Genomic DNA, 15,929 nt, shown 5'->3' on the forward strand with positions numbered 1-15,929 from the left:
AGCAAGGATCCTTGCTGGCAGCTCATGTCTTTTTCCTCTGGTGGTTCCATGGATTCTCTCTGACTCCCCCTACTCTCTCTCTATATATATATCCTTTTCAACCTGGCTATATTCTGTTAAGCTATTGGCCAAAAGCAGCTTCTTTATTCATTAACCAATAAAAGCAACACATATACAGAAGGACTTTCCACACCACATCTGAGGGTATAGGGTATTTAATACCTCTGCTTCCTTTACTTAAATCTATAATAGTCATGCTTTCTTCATCTGTTCTACCTGTCCCTCTAAAAGTTAAAGAGGAGAAATGAGCCTCTTCTTTCTCCCAGTTGTGGACATGCTTCATCCATCACGTACATCCTCACTGGCATCCATATTATTGGTCCTCTCTGCTGTGTCCATGCCCTCTACCCACAAACACATTTGAGTCCCCCTCCCACTGTAAAATTACCTTGACCCTAGATCTACACTGCCTTCTTTTTAAAGAGCAGCTTCATCTCTTCTCCTTTCTTAGTTAAGGTTCTAACTAAATATTGAGTCAGATACTATAAATTCAGACAAGAGCCCATGGCTGGAGAGGTCATAGGTCCTAATGGGGAAGACATTGCTTTTTTTATAAATAGGCATAATGTGCTAATCAAATCACTTCTGAATAACTATGTTCAGGATAGATTAGTGCTATTGTTAGTGTTCATCAAAGGAGCTTCATTTTGCAGTACAAAATGCAACTAAAGAGACAATACTACTTAAAGTCTAAAGAATAAGCGATTGTTGAATGTACTGTCATAAATGGAACATCTAAATTACTCCCTACAAGGCTCAAGAAATATCAAGAAATGGTCAAAAAGAATATCAGAGCTGGAAGCAGGGGTAGGAGTTTGTGAACCACTATTTTCCAAGCATAACATGGCTACTGCACCCTTGAACTCACAACAGCCATGGTTAGCTGTTTAAAATCTGCACAAGAATGGACCTGTCAACACTTTTTCATGAAATAAGGAGATGATCCTGCACTTGGCCTAAGGATTTATACAGTGTGGCTGATTGATGCGGGAGACAGGCATTTTCTCCACAGTGTAGCCACTGATAAGTTGCCCACAGACCTGTCAAAAACCACTCACCTGTGAGCCTATAAATAAACAACATCAATGAAACTCACTGAATCTCTCTCTCTCTCTCTTTCTCTCTCTCTCTCTCTCTCTCTCTCTCACACACACACACACACACACACACTATGAAAATGGAGTGGACTTTGTTGAGAAGAGAAGGAGGATTAGTGGTAGAGGGAGTGGTAATAAGTAAAAATGGAAGTATGATCAAATTATATTGTATATATTTGTGAAAATGTAGCAATAAAATCTATCATAATATATAATTAAAATATATTAACAAAATAATTTAAAATATTCTGATCAGAGTATTTTGCACTTACTGTTTCCAGGCAATCATTTCTATCAACAGCCTAATATATTGTAATCAGCCTCCTTAGCCCATGTGTTGTTCTTTGGACTACAAGGGACAACTTTAGCGCCAAATATTAGGGAACATTTTTTTTTCTCATTTCTTCTTTATTCACAACTTTTTCCAATGTTGGTCACTTTTCTTTCAGAAACATTCTTTCATTGGAGAAAAATTTTCTTCTATCTCTCATAATATTCCACCTCAGAGTATGTAACAAATCTTTCTTTTGTCTTGCCTCTATGAATATTTTTAAGGTGAGTCTTTTCAAAATATTTTATGTACATGAATTCATCTACCTTATAGGCAGTCCTTTGAAGGATATATTCTTTTCATTCTTTTATAAAGTAGGGAACTCAAAATCAGAGAAATAGACTGAAATGCCCAGGGACGCAAGGAGCATAAACTCATGCCAGAATGAAAGCCAGAATCTGATTCCAAACATGTTCTTCTTAAACAAATATACATATATAACTCAACAATAGACTGAGTTTGTAATATAAGTTGAGGTTCATCATCTTTCACTGGCTTATATGTTATAGGATTTAGAAGAAGGAACTTAAACCTCTTTGAACATCAATATCCAGATCCTTAAATCGAGAACAAAACAAGGATTTTTAAAAAGAATAAAGAGAAGCATTTATAGACTCCATATCTGAATCCTAAACACAGGACCTCAGTAACTGAAATTATCACCACTAGATCCTGCTAATACCAGTGATTATATTACTAAACCTTTTCCCCTTGCTATGGTCTAAAAGTTTATATCTTTCCAAAATTCATAAGTCAAAGCCTAAACTCTAATGACAGGGGATTTGTAGGCAATCCATTAGAAAGTGATTGGATTGTGAGGGCAGAGACTTTATGAAAATGATAAGTATTCTTATAAAAAATATCATATAGGTCATATGTATTCCTTGCCCCCTCCATCATGTGAAAGCACAAGAGGAAAGCAATAGAGGAATTGGACATGAACCAAATGGTGACTCTGACAACATCTTAATCTTGTATCCCAAACTGATAGAAAAATAAGAAATGTAGGTATCTTATAATCTAGCCAGGTTAAGAGATTTTTTTTACTACCCAGAATGCACTAAAGCACACCTTACCCAAGTAATTTTCTGATACTCTGTTAGAAATGTAAATGAAGCAATTTGTGCAACAAAAACTATGTTGTTTGATTTGGAATAATTAGTTGCCAAGAGACAGCCACAAGGTATCCCTAGATGAGCCAAACTCAATACAGGCTTTGGTATACTAATTAAACAACCCCAAGGTGGCACTGACATAATAGTGAAAGAGCCTTAAAGCCGGGCGGTGGTGGCTCACGCCTTTAATCCCAGCACTCGGGAGGCAGAGGCAGGCGGATCTCTGTGAGTTCGAGACCAGCCTGGTCTACAAGAGCTAGTTCCAGGACAGGCTCTAAAGCCACAGAGAAACCCTGTCTCGAAAAACCAAAAAAAAAAAAAAAAAAAAAAGAAAGAGCCTTAAAGTCTGAAAGTCCCATAGCATGAAACTAACACTGTTAGAATAATACAAAGATTTGGAAATTTGGAGGCAATTCTAGTATAAAACTGCCCTGAGATAGCATTTCAAGCCTCTATACTGATATCCATGCACAAGTAGACTTTGAGAGAATATCCTCTGTTGGGCTCTGGCTTTAGTGACTATTGAGTTTTTGGCATGGTTGTTGAGTTCACACATGCCTACCTGCCAGTGCTAACAATGTCTTAACTCTCAAGGACTTTTTGGGACTTCCAACAGTGCCATCCACTGGGCCTACCACAGGTGAAGAGCTTCACAAAGATGTTGGTTAGGCCTGTAAGAAGCATTCTAATAGGGAAGGATTCCTCAGTGGAACCCTGCAGCAATTTTCTGCCTGACCAACAGTTCCCTGCTTACAGAAACACCCGTTTGCATAAGGTTATCATAACCTTATTATAGCATAGTATTGTAAGGAATGCTTGTGTGAATAAACTGAGCATAACCAAACAATAAATCTTGTGTGGACATCCTATCTGCCAAGTTCCTCATAGCCCACCAACCATGCTCTCCACATCCTCGCTGAGAACTTTGCTTATTAATCTACTTCCTTGTCAACACTTCCTGGTTTTATTTGGTCTTTCATTACTCAAATGTTGACTGAAATAATACAATTGTGACTGAGACAAGTAGCCAAACCAATGTTTTCTTCTACAGACTACACTGGCAGGCTTAAGTCCAGAAAGATATTGCTGCATATATGCTTAGTAATAATTTTGCTTTAAAGTAACTTGGAAGCAAATATCCCTCCTCTGTCATTCAACTTTACTATAATGGGAAAGATTCTTTATCATAATTATGCTAGTTTACTTGTTGCAAAGGACAGAATTGCCATCCATGAGACTTTTTACTATATATAGACAATGGCTCTAGGCAATTTTTAAAAGTTATCTCACTAACTCTTTGCAGTAATTTAAAAAATAATGCCCCCACAATAGGCTAATATATTTGACTACTTGGTTCTTAATTGGTGGTGCTGTTTGGAAACATTATGGAATCCTTTTGCTGGATGAAGTAAGTACTTCAAAGAAGGTTTTGAAAGTTTGCAGCCTCGTCCAAATTTTCGTTAGCTGTTTGCTTCTTGTATGCTGTTGAGATGTGAATTCTCAGTGTCCACCTTGTGACACTGTCTTCCCCATCATTATGAATGCTAACCTACTGGAACCATAAGTCAAATAACTCTTTCTAAGTTGCCTTCTGTCAAAATGTTTTATTACTGCAACATCAACAGCAAGAGAGACAGATGCAGTCTTTTACACCACTTCAAATTTTGGTTCCATTTTAAAAATGAAAACAGGGAACAGGATAGATGGCACTGTGGTTAAGAGTGCTTTCACATTGTGCAGAAGACTCTGATTTAGTTCCCAGAACCTACATTGCCTAGCTCATAACCACATGCAACTCTAGTTTCAGGGCATCCCATGTCCTCTTTTGGCCTTCTCTTGTACTATGAATGTAAATGGTGCATATACATACATGCAGGTACTAACACAGAAGCTTAAAGTAAAAATTTTAAAGGTATAAAACTGGAAAGAATGAACAAGTAAAATTCTAGGTGGGAACGATTTCAGCAACATAACGGAATAGGACATTTCGGTACTTGTCCTCTTGTAGAAACATCAATTTTATAAACTATCCATACATAAAAATACCTTCACAAAACTAAGGTGTCCATGTGAGGGATTATAGTATACCACAAAATTAAAACTCCTTGGAAATGATAGAAAAGGAAGATTTACATTATCTATAGTATACTTCCCCTAAGTGCAAGCAATATGTTGTGGGGAAAGATAGCAATCAGGGAAATGCAAATCAAAACAACTTTGAGATACCATCTTACACCTGTCAGATTGGATAATATCAAAAACACCAATGATAGCCTTTGCTGGAGAGGTTGTGGGGTAAGGGGTACACTCATCCATTGCTGGTGGGAATGCACACTTGTGCAACCACTTTGGAAAGCAGTGTGGCGGTTTCTAAGGAAATTCGGGATCAACCTACCCCAGGACCCAGCAATTCCACTCTTGGGAATTTACCCAAGAGATGCCCAATCATACTACAAAAGCATTTGTTCAACTATGTTCATAGCAGCATTATTTGTAATTGCCAGAACCTGGAAACAACCTAGATGCCCTTCAGTGGAAGAATGGACGAAGAAACTGTGGAATATATACATATTAGAGTACTACTCAGCGATAAAAAACGACATCTTGAATTTTGCATGCAAATGGATGGAAATAGAAAACACTATTATGAGTGAGGTAACCCAGACCCAAAAAGATGAACATGGGATGTATTCACTCATAATCGGTTTCTAGACATAAATGAAGGACATCGAGCCTATAATTCGTGATCCTAGAGAAGATAATAAGAAGGTGAACCCAAAGAAAAACATAGTTATCCTCCTGGATGTTGGAAGTAGACAAGATTGCCGGGCAAAAATTGGGAACTTGGGGGCAGGGTGGGTTGGGGGCAAGGGGAGATGGGGAGAGAAAAGTGTGAAGGGGAGGATGGGGAGAGCTTGGGGGAATGGGATGGTTGGGATATAGGAAGGGTGGATATGTGAGCAGGGAAGCATATATCTTAATTAAGGGAGCCATTTAAGGGTTGTCGAGAGACTTGACTCTAGAGGGGTTCCCAGGTATCCAGGGAGATGCCCCCAGCTACTTCCTTGGGCAGCTGAGGAGAGGGAGCCGGGAAAGGCCAGATCCTATAACCATACTGATGAATATCTTGCATATCACCATAGAACCTTCATCTGGCAATGGATGGAGATAGAGACAGAGCCCCACACTGGAGCACTGGACTGAGCTCCAAGGTCCTGATCAGGAGCAGAAGGAGGGAGAACATGAGCAAGAAAGTCAGGACCATGAGGAGTGCGTTCACCCACTGAGATGGTGGGACAGAACTAACAGGAGATCACCAAGACCAGGTGGAATGGGACTGATGGAACATGCGATCAAACTGGACTCTCTGAATGTGGCTGACATTGGAGGCTGACTGAGAAGCCATGGACAATGGAGATGGGCTTTGATTCTATGGCATGGACAGGCTCTGTGTGAGCCTTGTCAGTTTGGATGCTCACCTTCCTGGACCTGGGGGGAGTTGGGAGGACCTTGGACTTAACATAGTGTAGGGAACCCTGATGGTTCTTTGGCCTGGAGAGGGAGGGAGTGGGGGTATGGGTGGAAGGGAGGGGAGGGAAGGGGGAGGAGGGGAGGAGATAGAAATTTTTAATAAAAAATGAGAAAAAATAAAAACATGAAAACACAATAAAAAAAGAATGATACCCTGTATATGTATGTGGAGGAAGGAGATTAAAGTGAGCACCAGGTTTTACAAAAGACCACAGCATGAAGAGATCTGTGTCTAATATAATACAAGCATATCCTTTGCCTGGAATGGTCATAGGCCTCAATGGGGAAACATCTGCTTTTGTTTTATTGATGAGCATGGTGTACTTGCTAAATTGCCTTCTTAATATTTATATTTATGTCAATGTATTATTGCTTCTGTCCGTTTCGATCTCATAAGCTTCTTTTATATACTTAGCAATGGTTACTGTGCAGAATTATAACTGGCCAAAATGCTGGGAATAAATGGCTGTTCAACGTTTATCTTTAAATTGGAGAAGATAATTATACATCTATATGAAATGATAGATGAGCAATCCACTCTTGTGTGACATCTACAAAGGAGAGTGGAACCAGCAATCATCAACTCCTTATAGCTCTTTTGATAGAAGTGTGGAATTAGGCATTACTCATCCATAATGAGATTTTCAGTGGCTTGATCTTGTGCAAGTAATCAGAGCAGCTATGAGTTGTTTGCTACAGATATGTCCTGTTCAGAAGTTAGCATTTTACAAGTCTCCTCCAAATCCCCTCTATCATGCTTTTTTTCCCTTCTTCTGAAAAGTTCCCTGAGTCCTGGATGGTTGGAAGCAGAACACTCAGTTATTTGTATTTGGTATTTTTACAATTACTTACCTAACAAAGAAGTTTCTTTTCCTGCAGTTGAGGGCAGCACAAATCTATTGTGTAAACATAGTGTTTAGAATGCAATTTGACAATGTAAGATATTTAGAAAAACAATAATCTATGTGTTTCCCTTAGGGCTAATGGTCTTCCCAATCATGGAGATTTGACCCTATTTACAGTATCAGGCATAAAATTTTCCAGTTGGATCTGGCCCAATATACAAACAGAAAGTGGTTAGTTACTCCATTATCATCATACCATTATTTCACACTAACAGGCCCATCTTTCCAACAGGTCAGTGTTGTAGTATGGAGAAGCCAGGGCATCTTCCCCCAGAAATATAGATTAACACCTTGTGGCTTTATGTAAGGTAGCTGCTAGTCAGATGGAGGTTTATTTCTTTAAGGCCTGCATCCAAAATGAGTAGTTTCTTCACAAATAGGGACTCACTATCAGATTATGATAGGAAACTAAGAACAATAACAATAACCTGTGTTGTTTTGGGTGCCTCTAGGACATCCCTGAACATTAACTGACAAGGAGATATCCGATGGCTGGCACTGTGATTTTTGTTAACTAACCCATATATATATTCCAGGGTCAGCATTGTCCACCCTTGTAGGATAATTCTGCCTCCACGCCCTTCTTAGATATATATGCCTTAGTTACTTTCCATTGCTGTAATAAGACACCATGACCAAGACAACTTAGACAGTTTCAGAAGGTTAAAGCACATTACCATCATGGTGGTGAGCATGGTAGGAGACAGGCACGCAGACATGACTTTAGAGTAGTAGCTGAGAACTTACACTATGAGACACAACCAACAGACAGAGAGAAAGCTAACTCTGATTGGACTGGGCTTTTGAAATCTCAAAGCCTGCCCCAAGTGATAAATATCCTTCAGCAAGGCCACACCTAAAAATCCTTCCCAAACACTTCCACTAAATAAAAATAAATATTCAAGTCCCCCTGCCTCATCCTCCCGTCTTTGGGGCCACAAAATCCCACAGCTCACCCTGTTTGGGCTCTGGGGACCTGGAATTGAGTGCACCCAGGCCGGTGGGAGGTCCCCTCCTTCATTTGACTGCCCGGGGCAAGGTGTCCTGCTCCAGTTCTAAGGCCATCCACCCAAAGGGGTCAGACTCTGGCCTCCAGGCAGGTCTGAGGATTCCTGCGCGGGTTCCTTCAGATTGTGCTGCCAGGTTCGCTGTGTGGTATTCCATCCCGTCCTGCCCCCACCTTGGCCCTTTTGTCTGGGCTGCGACCCTGGGCTGCCTGGAATCCCTGATCCTGTGCACTGACATTCCATCTGAACTGGTGAGTGAATGCGGACCCTGGGGCAACCTGCCCTAGAAGAGAGCACAGACCCCCTACCCCCACTTCCCTCTGCAGGCTTGTGTCTGTTTCTCCCGTCCCTGTGTCTCCCAAGCTTTCCCTAGTGTTCTCAGGTGTCCTGCTCCTGTTCTAAGGCCATCCACCCAAAGGGGTCAGACTCTGGCCTCCAGGCAGGTCTGAGGATTCCTGCGGAGGGGTGCGGGCTCCTTCAGATTGTGCTGCCATGTTCGCTGTGTGGTATTCCACCAGTTCAGTTCCACCTGAACTGGTGTCCTGCTCCTGTTCTAAGGCCATCCACCCAGAGGAATCAGACTCTGGCCTCTAGGCAGGTCTGGGGATTCCTGCAAGGGAGTGCGGGCTTCTTCAGATTGTGACACAAGGAATAGGTCCTCCTCTGATACTGGGGAGATCCAACCAGTTTCAGTCACAGCAAAGATTGGTCTAGGACACCAAACGCCTCCGGGCTCCTTTTGAAGGAAGAGATGGGCAGGCGCCAATGCAGGAGCTCCTCCAACAACATGAAAGGCAACATGACATCACCACAATCCAGACATCCCGAAACAACAAGAATTGAACACCCTACCCCAGAAGATATAGAAGAATCCGACCTTAAACAGTACTTTATGAAAATAATAGAGGACCTTAAACAGGAGGTAAAAAACTGCCATAAAGAAATGGAGATGACAAACAAAAAGGTAGACGAAATAAATAAATCTCTCAAAGATACCCAAGAAAAACAAGAAAAACAAGAAAAAGCAATCAAACAGGTAAGGGAAACAGGACAAGACCTGATAAATGAAATGGAGGTATTGAAGAAAACACAATCTGAGGGACGACTGGAAATGGAAACTCTGAGTAAACGAACAGAAACTTCAGAGACAAGTATTTCCAACCGAATACAAGAGATGGAAGAAAGAATATCGGACTCTGAAGATACTATAGAGGAAATAAACTCACAGATTAAAGAACTAAACAAATCTAACAAATTCTTAACACAAAACATTCAGGAAATCTGGGACACCAATGAAAAGACCAAACCTAAGAATAATTGGGGTAGAAGAAGGAGAAGAATTACAACTCAAAGGCCCAGAAAACATATTCAACAAAATTATAGAAGAAAACTTCCCCAACCTAAAGAAGGATGTTCCTATGAAGGTACAAGAAGCCTACAGAACACCAAATAGACTAGATCAAAAGAAAGCATCCCCACGCCATATAATAATCAAAACACAAAACATACAGAATAAAGAACAGATATTAAGAGCTGCAAAGGAAAAAGGTCAAATAACATATAAAGGGAAACCTATCAGAATTACACCTGATTTCTCAATGGAAACCATGAAAGCCAGAAGAGCTTGGATAGATGTGCTACAGACACTAAGGGAACATGGATGCAAGCCTAGACTACTATACCCAGCAAAGCTTGCATTCACCATTGATGGAGAAAACAAGATATTCCAGGACAAAAACAGATTTAAACAATACGCAGCCACAAATCCAGCCTTGCAGAAAGTAATAGAAGGAAAATCACAAACCAAGGAGTCCAACAACACCCACAATAACTCAGGCATCTAGCGACCCTTCACCAGCACAACTAGAAGAAGGGAAACACACAAACTCTACTACTAAAAATGACTGAAGTTAACAACCACTGGTCATTAATATCACTTAATATCAATGGACTCAATTCACCTATAAAAAGGCACAGGCTAAGAGACTGGATACGAAAACAGGATCCAACATTTTGCTGTTTACAAGAAACACACCTCAACCACAAAGACAGACACCTACTCAGAGTAAAGGGTTGGGAAAAGGTTTATCAAGCAAATGGCCCTAAGAAACAAGCGGGTGTGGCCATACTAATTTCCAACAAAATTGACTTCAAACTAAAATCAATCAGAAGAGATGGAAAGGGACACTTTATACTCATAACAGGAAAAATCCATCAGAATGAAGTCTCAATCCTGAATATCTATGCCCCTAATATAAAAGCTCCCACTTATGTAAAAGAAACACTTCTAGACTCAAGGCAGCCATCAAACCACACACACTAATAGTTGGAGACTTCAACACTCCTCTCTCACCAATGGACAGGTCAATCAGACAGAAACCTAACAGAGAATTGAAAGACTTAATGGAGGTAATGAACCAAATGGACTTAACAGACATCTATAGAACATTCCACCCAAATAGGAAAGAATATACCTTCTTCTCTGCGGCTCATGGAACCTTTTCGAAAATTGACCATATACTTGGTAACAAAGCAAACTTCCACAGTTACAAAAAAATATTAGTAACCACCTGTGTCTTATCGGATCACCATGGATTAAAATTAGAATTCAACAACAATGCTACCCCCAGAAAGCCCACAAACTCATGGAAACTGAACAGTCAACTACTGACCCACATCTGGGTCAAGGAAGAAACAAAGAAAGAAATTAAAGTCTTTCTTGAATTTAATGAAAACAAAGACACAACATACTCAAACCTATGGGACACAATGAAAGCAGTGCTAAGAGGAAAGTTCATAGCACTAAGTGCCCACTTAAAGAAAACGGAGAAAGCACTCATTGGTGACTTAACAGCACACCTGAAAGCTCTGGAAAAAAAAGAAGCAGACTCACCTAGGAGAAGCAGAAGACTGGAAATAATCAAACTGAGGGCAGAAATCAACAAAATAGAAACACAGAAAACAATCCAAAGAATCAATGAAACAAGAAGCTGGTTCTTGGAGAAAATCAACAAGATTGACAAACCCTTAGCCAAACTAATCAAACGGCAGAGGGAGAACACGCAAATTAATAAGATCAGAAATGAAAAGGGGGACGTAACCACAGACACAGAGGAAATTCAGAGAATCATTAGATCTTACTACAAAAGCCTGTATGCCACAAAATTGGAAAATGTAAAAGAAATGGACAGTTTTTTAGATAAATACCATATACCAAAGTTAAACCAGGACCAGGTAAATGCTCTAAATCGTCCTGTTAGTCACAAAGAATTAGAAACTGTTATCAGAAACCTCCCTACCAAAAAGAGCCCAGGACCAGATGGTTTCAATGCGGAATTCTACCAGAACTTCCAAGAAGACCTAATACCTATACTCCTTAAGGTATTTCATAATATAGAAACACAAGAGTCACTGCCAAATTCCTTCTATGAAGCTACAGTTACCCTGATACCTAAACCACACAAAGACTCAACCAAGAAAGAGAATTACAGGCCAATCTCACTCATGAACATTGACGCAAAAATTCTCAATAAAATACTGGCAAACCGAATCCAAGAACACATTAGAAAAATTATCCACTACGATCAAGTAGGCTTCAACCCAGAGATGCAGGGCTGGTTCAACATACGAAAATCTATCAATGTAATCCATCATATAAATAAACTGAAGGAAAAAACCATATGGTCATCTCATTAGATGCTGACAAAGCATTTGACAAAATTCAGCACCCTTTTATGATAAAATTTTGGAGAGATTAGGGATACAAGGGTCATTCCTAAATATAATAAAAGCTATTTACAGCAAGCCGACAGCTAACATCAAATTAAATGGAGAGAAACTCAAGGCTATCCCACTAAATTCAGGAACACGACAAGGCTGTCCACTCTCTCCTTATCTCTTCAATATAGTGCTTGAAGTTCTAGCAATAGCAATAAGACAACATAAGGGAATCAAAGGGATTCGATTTGGAAAGGAAGAAGTTAAACTTTCATTATTTGCAGATGATATGATAGTATACATAAGCGACCCCAAAAACTCCACCAAAGAACTCCTACAGCTGATTAACTCCTTCAGTAACATGGCAGGTTACAAGATCAACTCCAAAAAATCAGTCGCCCTCCTATACACAAAGGATAAGGAAGCAGAGAGGGAAATCAGAGAAGTATCACCTTTCACAATAGCCACAAATAGCATAAGATATCTGGGAGTATCTCTAACCAAGGAAGTGAAGGATTTATTTGACAAGAACTTTAAGTCTTTGAAGAAAGAAATTGAAGAGGATACCAGAAAATGGAAGGATCTCCCCTGCTCGTGGATTGGGGAGGATCAACATAGTAAAAATGGCAATTCTACCAAAAGCAATCTATAGATTCAATGCAATCCCAATCAAGGTCCCATTAAAATTCTTCATAGAGATTGAGAGGACAATAATCAACTTTATATGGAAAAACAAGAAACCCAGGATAGCCAAAAAAATCTTATACAATAAAGGTACTTCTGGAGGCATTACCATCCCTGACTTCAAACTCTATTACAAAGCTCCAGTATTGAAAACAGCTTGGTATTGGCATAAAAACAGAGAAGTTGACCAATGGAATCGTATAGAAGACCCAGATCTTAAACCACAAACCTACGAACACCTGATTTTTTGATAAAGGAGCCAAAAGTACACAATGGAAGAAAGAGGGCATCTTCAACAAATGGTGCTGGCATAACTGGATGTCAACCTGTAGAAGAATGAAAGTAGATCCATATCTATCACCATGCACAAAACTCAAGTCCAAATGGATTAAAGACCTCAATATTAATCTGAACACATTGAGCTTGATAGAGGAGAAAGTGGGAAGGGGAAGTACTCTACAACAAATGGGCACAGGGAACCGTTTCCTGCGCATAACCCCAGCTGCACAGACATTAAGGGCAACATTGAATAAATGGGACCTCCTGAAGTTGAGCAGCTTCTGTAAAGCAAAGGACATTGTCACTAAGACACAAAGGCAGCCTACTGACTGGGAAAAGATCTTCACCAACCCTGCAACTGACAAAGGTCTGATCTCTAAAATATATAAGGAACTCAAGAGACTAGACGGTAAAATGCCAATTAACCCAATTAAAAAATGGGGCGCTGAACTGAACAGAGAATTCTCAACAGAAGAAGTTCGAATGGCCAAAAGACACTTAAGGTCATGCTCAACCTCCCTAGCTATCAGGGAAATGCAAATCAAAACAACTTTGAGATATCATCTTACACCTGTCAGAGTGGCTAAAATCCAAAACACCAATAATAACCTTTGCTGGAGAGGTTGTGGGGTAAGGGGTACACTCATCCATTGCTGGTGGGAATGCACACTTGTGCAACCACTTTGGAAAGCAGTGTGGCGGTTTCTCAGGAAATTCGGGATCAACCTACCCAGGGACCCAGCAATTCCACTCTTGGGAATCTACCCAAGAGATGCCCAATCATACAACAAAAGCATATGCTCATCTATGTTCATAGCAGCATTATTTGTAATAGCCAGATCCTGGAAACAACCTAGATGCCCTTCAGTGGAAGAATGGATGAAGAAACTGTGGAATATATACATGCTAGAATACTACTCAGCGGTAAAAAACAATGACATCTTGAATTTTGCAGGCAAATGGATGGAAATAGAAAACACTATTCTGAGTGAGGTAACCCAGACCCAAAAAGATGAACATGGGATGTACTCACTCATAATCGGTTTCTAGCCATAATTAAAGGACATCGAGCCTATAAATTTGGGATCCTTGAGAAGATAATAAGAAGGTGAACTCCCAAAAAAAGATATAGTAATCCTCCTGGATATTGGAAGTAGACACGATCGCCAGGCAAAATTGGGAACTTGAGGTTTGGGCGAGACTGGAAAAAAAAATAAAAAAATTAAAAAAATAAAAAAAAATAAAAATAAAAATAAAAAAAATATTACCCTTAAAAAAATAATAAAATAAATATTCAAATATGTGATAATACTGGAAAATTTATCATTCAAACAACAATACACACACATACACACAAGTTTAATTGGTTTATAAACAAGTAGATTTAGAAAAGATATCTTTATGTACCATTAGTGTTGGCTCATCCTCTGTTTTAGTTTGGTTTCTGTTTCTGTGTGGAGAACTGTTAGCATTCAGGCATCTGTACTGGTCTGCCATTGGGGTTCTGACAGGATATGTCCTCAGCGGTAGCCACTAAGAGCCCCTCCTGTGCACATTCACTATGTTCCGTTTTAAAAGGGCCCTGACCACCTCTCTCTCTCTCTCCTCTCTCTCTCTCTCTCTCTCTCTCTCTCTCTCTCTCTCTCTCTCTTGTTTTCTTCTCTTTTCTTCTGCCACTTCTGTCACCAGAGGCCAGTCTTTCTCTCTTTTTCCCCCTTTTCCCATTCTTTTTTCCCTAACAAAAAACCCCTCCATGTGAGCCCTGTCACATGGCATTTTTCTCTCTCGTGCCATTTTTTTAAAATTACAACAGACATCATGACCATGGCAACTCTTATAAGGAAAATATTTAATTGAGATAGTGGTTTACAATTTCAGAGGTTCAGTCTATTATCACAGTGGGGAGCATGGCAGCTGGGAGTATGGTGACATGCAGAGAGATATGGTGCCAGAGAAGTTGCTGAGAATTCTTATATTTTGACTTGTAGCCAACAGGTAGTGATCTGTCTCACTGAGCATGGCTTGGGCATATATGAGACTTCAAAGACTGTCTCCACAGTGACACTCTTCATCCAATAAGACCATGCCTACTACTCCAACAAGGCCACACCTCCTTTGCATTCCCTTTGGGGGCCATTTTCTTTCAAACCACCACCTTCCAGTACCTGGATCCCCAAGGCTTATAGACATATCAGAATGCAAAAATGTATTCAGTCCAACTTCAAAAGTACCCATAGTCTAAAACAGTCTCAAATTTATTTCAAAGTCTAAAGTTCCAAGACCCTTCTGAGAGTCATGTAATCTCTTACGTGGAATTCCCTATAAAATCAAACTCAAAAAGTAGATCACACACTTCCAACATATAATGGCATAAAAATACGCATTGCTCTTCCAAAATGCAGGGAAAGGAACATAGTGAATGTTAAGTCTAGAGCATAGCCCCAGTCCCTGATATTCATCCCAGCCCCCTGGCCTGGGAGTTGCATTAGTCTGGACTCCAAATCCCAGCATGGCTGGCCCTTAGGACCACTCCCACAGGGTTTTTAAGTGGGCTCCAGAAGAGAAACACGTGGTTCCAGGTATGCATGTGTTCCCTGCTTTCCTGTCTCTCTACCATGCACTCAGCCACCCGAGAGAACCGTATTTAATAAAATGATGGGCATTTTAGTTTGGTTTGATCTGACCTAATTGGATTTCTTTGTGCCAGAAGAGCCACCCCTCTTAGGATTTTTTTCCTAACAGTGAAGAAATACTGGACCAAAGTAAGACCAAAAGCCAGCTGTGCAAACACCAAACTCTGCATCTCCATGTCTGATGTCAAGCGCTCTTCAGATCTTTTACTCCTTTCAGCTTTGTTGATTGTAACACATCTCTCTATATATTCTTGAGATGGTTCCACTCCCTGTTAGCAGCTTTCCTTGACAAGTATCCAATGACTCTGTCGTTTCCAACATCTTGTGGCCTCCAAGGCAATCCAGGCTTTACCCCCAGGGTTTCACACAATGGCCTCTCTAGGCCTCTATTCAGGGACATGTGTCTGGCCTCAGCAGATTTTTTCAGTCATGGAGGGAGATTCCATAACCCCTTTCTTGTATCCTTAACTCTAGAACCATGTAGCTGAAGCCACCGAATTCTGCTGCTTACTTGATCAATCATCACATCTTCACCAATATTTTCAATGATTTCCTTCACTACCTATGTAG

Source organism: Arvicola amphibius, chromosome X (genome assembly GCF_903992535.2).
Source record: "Arvicola amphibius chromosome X, mArvAmp1.2, whole genome shotgun sequence".
Taxonomy (NCBI): Eukaryota; Metazoa; Chordata; class Mammalia; order Rodentia; family Cricetidae; genus Arvicola; species Arvicola amphibius.